Below are 5,000 nucleotides of genomic sequence, written 5' to 3' on the forward strand. Positions count from 1 at the left end.
ATACTTGAAAGTACCGCCGTTCGCGGCGCGCAATTTGCGGGGGGAGGAATTGTTAGTGCACGTCTGTGTGCTAGGTGACGATGCTTGCCGACTTGGTTCATGCCGTCCACGCCGAAGACGGCGCCGTTTAAAGTACTGCCGCTCGAGGTGCACAATTTGCGGGGGAATTGTTAATGGGCGTCGGCGTGCTGGGTGACGATGTGGAGATGTGGAACGCCGAGCCAGATCTATCTTATTTGTTTGCTTGGCCCACTGGACTTTGCATGGGCTTTGCAACACTGTGTGCTAGGTTAAATCACGGCCAATAGAGTGAGTGTTTTTAATGATCCTGATCTGATAAGGGGACTAGAGGTAAAAGAGCCGTTAGGAGGCAGTGATCACAACACGATAAGTTTTACTCTGCAAATGGAAAGGTAGAAGGGAAAATCGGAAGTGTCTGTATTACAGTATAGCAAAGGGGATTACAGAGGCATGAGGCGGGAGCTGGCCAAAATTGACTGGAAGGAGGCCCTAGCAGGGAAGACGGTAGAACAGCAATGGCAGGTATTCCAGGGAATAATGCAGAGGTTGCAGGATCAATTTATTCCAAAGAGGTGGAAAGACTCTAAGGGGAGTAAGAGACACCTGTGGCTGACAAGGGAAGTCAGGGACAGCATAAAAATTAAGGAGAGGAGGTATAACATAGCAAAGAAGAGTGGGAAGACAGAGGATTGGGACTCTTTTAAAGAGCAACAAAAGTTAACTAAAGAGGCAATGCGGGGAGAAAAGATGAGGTGCGAGGGTAAACTAGCCAATAATATAAAGGAGGATAGCAAAAGTTTTTTTAGGTACGTGAAGAGGAAAAAAATAGTCAAGGCAAATGTGGGTCCCTTGAAGACAGAAACGGGGGAATTTATTATGGGGAACAAAGAAATGGCAGACGAGTTAAACCGTTACTTTGGGTCTGTCTTCACTGAGGAAGATACACACAATCTCCCAAATGTTCTAGGGGCCGGAGAACCTAGGGTGATGGAGGAACTGAAGGAAATCCACATTAGGCAGGAAATGGTTTTGGGTAGACTGATGGGACTGAAGGCTGATAAATCCCCAGGGCCTGATGGTCTGCATCCCAGGGTACCTAAGGAGGTGGCTCTAGAAATAGTGGAAGCATTGGAGATCATTTTTCAATGTTCTATATAGATTCAGGATCAGTTCCTGTGGATTGGAGGATAGCAAATGTTATCCCACTTTTTAAGAAGGGAGGGAGAGAGAAAACGGGTAATTATAGACCAGTTAGTCTGACATCAGTGGTGGGGAAGATGCTGGAGTCAATTAGAAAAGACGAAATTGCTGAGCATTTGGATAGCAGTAACAGGATCATTGCGAGTCAGCATGGATTTACGAAGGGGAAATCATGCTTGACAAATCTACTGGAATGTTTTGAGGATGTAACTAGGAAAATTGACAGGGGAGAGTCAGTGGACGTGGTGTACCTCGACTTTCAGAAAGCCTTCGACAAGCTCCCACATAGGAGATTAGTGGGCAAAATTAGGGCACGTGGTATTGGGGGTAGGGTACTGACATGGATAGAAAATTGGTTGACAGACGGAAAGCAAAGAGTGGGTATAAATGGGTCCCTCTCGGAATGGCAGGCAGTGACCAGTGGGGTACCGCAAGGTTCGGTGCTGGGACCCCAGCTATTTACGATATGCATTAATGACTTAGACGGAGGGATTAAAAGTACCATTAGCAAATTTGCAGATGATACTAAGCTGGAGGGTAGTGTGAATTGTGAGGAAGATGCAATAAGGCTGCAGGATGACTTGGACAGGTTGTGTGAGTGGGCGGATACATGGCAGATGCAGTTTAATGTAGATAAGTGCGAGGTTATTCACTTTGGAAGTAAGAGTAGAAAGGCAGATTATTGTCTGAATGGTGTCAAGTTAGGAGGAGGGGGAGTTCAACGAGATCTGGATGTCCTAGTGCATCAGTCAATGAAAGGAAGCATGCAGGTACAGCAGGCAGTGAAGAAAGCCAATGGAATGTTGGCCTTCGTAACCAGAGGAGTTGAGTATAGGAGCAAAGAGGTCCTTCTACAGTTGTAGCGGGCCCTGGTGAGACCGCACCTGGAGTACTGTGTGCAGTTTTGGTCTCCAAATTTGAGGAAGGATATTCTTGCTATGGAGGGCGTGCAGCGTAGGTTCACTAGGTTAATTCCCGGAATGGCGGGACGGTCGTATGTTGAAAGGCTGGAGCGATTGGGCTTGTATACACTGGTATTTAGAAGAATGAGGGGGGATCTTATTGAAACATATACGATAATTAGGGGATTGGACACATTAGAGGCAGGAAACATGTTCCCAATGTTGGGGGAGTCCAGAACAAGGGGCCACCGTTTAAGAATAAGGGGTAGGCCATTTAGAACGGAGATGAGGAAGAACCTTTTCAGTCAGAGAGTGGTGAAGGTGTGGAATTCTCTGCCTCAGAAGGCAGTGGAGGCCAGTTCGTTGGATGCTTTCAAGAGAGAGCTGGATAGAGCTCTTAAGGATAACGGAGTGAGGGGGTATGGGGAGAAGGCAGGAACGGGGTACTGATTGAGAGTGATCAGCCATGATCGCATTGAATGGCGGTGCTGGCTCGAAGGGCTGAATGGCCGACTCCTGCACCTATTGTCTATTGTCTATTGTCTATAATCAACCACTTTATTTTGCCCGTCTTTGTGACTCCTCTTTGACACGTCGATCACCGCTGAGGCTGTTTTACCTGTTTCCCCTATGTACCGTAAGGTACACTCCTTACATTGAACTGCATACACCCCATTATTTCGCTCACGGGTTATCCTCTGTGCTATCCAGTCTCTCCTGTCACCCTGTTCTATGTTTTTGTCTATTACCCAGTGGGAGCAGGCCCCATATTGACATTAATTTGTAACCCTACTGCTCCCCTCGTCTGCTGGTTTTATCACCATCTCATGTTTATCCCTCAGCTCTGCCGTGGTCTCCCTCTCTTTTTTTCTGGTGAGGTTCGGCCTATCCTTTGTCATGGGCATATCCCAGGCTGTTTTAGTAACGTTCTTTTAAAACGTGTCGTGTTTGTTTGGCTTTACCCACGTTCCAGCATTAGAGGCCAATTTTTGCAATGTTTCCTGGGTGGGATTTGCCGGTTTTACAAATGGTGTCACTATCTCACCCTGCTTCCTGATACCCTTATGGGGTCGGCTCTGTTCTTGCAGAACCCTCGGGTGGTGCAGAGTCTGGGCCTTGTTATCAATATCTTGCCCTGCTTCCCGATACCCTTGCGGGTTCGGCTCTGTTCTTGCAGATCCCTCAGGTGGTGCAGAGTCTGGGCGGCATCGTCACCCAGCACACCGACGCCCACTGAAAATTACCCACGCACAGTGCGCGCCTGGAGCGGCAGTAGTTCAAACTACCCCTACCCCTACCCCTACCCCTACCGCTACCCCTACCCCTACCCCTACCCCTAACCCTAACCCTAACCCTAACCCTAACCCTAACCCTAACCCTAACCCTAACCCTAACCCTAACCCTAACCCTAACCCTAACCCTAACCCTAACCCTAACCCTAACCCTAACCCTAACCCTAACCCTGACCCTAATGCAGGCAGAGTTATTTATAAAGTGGCCCAGACTCTGCACCACCTGAGGGTTTTGTAACAGAACCAACCCCATAAGGGTTTCAGGAAGCAGGGCAAGATATTGATAACAAGGCGCAGACTCTGCACCACCTCAGGGTTCTGCAAGAACAGAGCCGACCCCATAAGGGCATCAGGAATCAGGGCAAGATATTGATAAAATGGCCCAGACTCTGCACCACCTGAGGGTTCTGCAAGAACAGAGCCGACCCCATAAGGGCATCAGGAAGCAGGGCAAGATATTGGTAACAAGGCCCACGGGGAAGGCGGCATACTTTGGGGTTATTTTGTAGTGAGTTTTGAAGGCATGTGCTAGTGTTACGCATACCGAGGGCGCGCAAAGTTCGGCGCGCCCGGGCCAAAACGCCTCTGCTGGCCGCGGCCGAGTCGGCCGACGGATTGCCACGGACTTGCTTGACGACCTGTCACTCTCCGTGCATCGGTTGCACGCCCGGTTCGTCCTTTCCATTTGTTTCATGATGTACACGCGGCAGGCGGAATATTTTAAAAGCACTGTTCTGTTCGAAGTGCACAATGGCCGTTGGGGCAATGCAACTGGGGGTCGGTCGACCGGCTGACGACGCCTGCCTGCCGATTTGGTTCACGATGTCCCCGCCGAAGGCGGCATACTTGAAAGTACTGCCGTTCGCGGCGCGCAATTTGCAGGGGGGAGGAATTGTTAGTGGACGTCTGTGTGCTGGGTGACGATGCTTGCCGACTTGGTTCATGCCGTCCACGCCGAAGACGGCGCCGTTTAAAGTACTGCCGCTCGAGGTGCACAATTTGCGGGGGAATTGTTATTGGGCGTCGGCGTGCTGGGTGACGATGTGGAGATGAGGAACGCCGAGCCAGATCTATCTTATTTGTTTGCTTGGGCCACTGGACTTTGCATGGGCTTTGCATCATTGTGTGCTACGTTAAATCACGGCCAATTGAGTGAGTATTTTTTATTCAACCACTCTATTTTGCCCGTCTTTGTGACTCCTCTATGACACGCCGATCACCGCTGACGTGTTAATCTGCGTGTTAGGTATCTCGGGGGTCAGTTGGACGGACAGATGTGTAAGGGTTTTGTTCGGAAGGATCGTTGAGTGTAAACGGTGAACGGGGGTTAAAGGCCCTGAGGTTTCAATCCTCTAAAGAATGTAAAAGGTCTGACGCGTTAGCTAGCAGCTAATGAGGTGAACCTAGCAGCTAATGAGGCTCTCTCTCTCTCTCACGGCCCCGGGACTCCCTCCCTCCCTCCTCCCTCTTGGAACCCTCCCTGCGTGGGGGGGGGGGGGGCACGAAGAAAAAGAGGGTATAAGAAGAATCCAGTGGAAGGAGTAGGGACTGGGGGCGAGGTCAGACAGCCTATCCGGCTAATAAA

The sequence above is a fragment of the Rhinoraja longicauda genome, unplaced genomic scaffold (assembly GCF_053455715.1).
Source record: "Rhinoraja longicauda isolate Sanriku21f unplaced genomic scaffold, sRhiLon1.1 Scf000078, whole genome shotgun sequence".
NCBI lineage: Eukaryota > Metazoa > Chordata > Chondrichthyes > Rajiformes > Arhynchobatidae > Rhinoraja > Rhinoraja longicauda.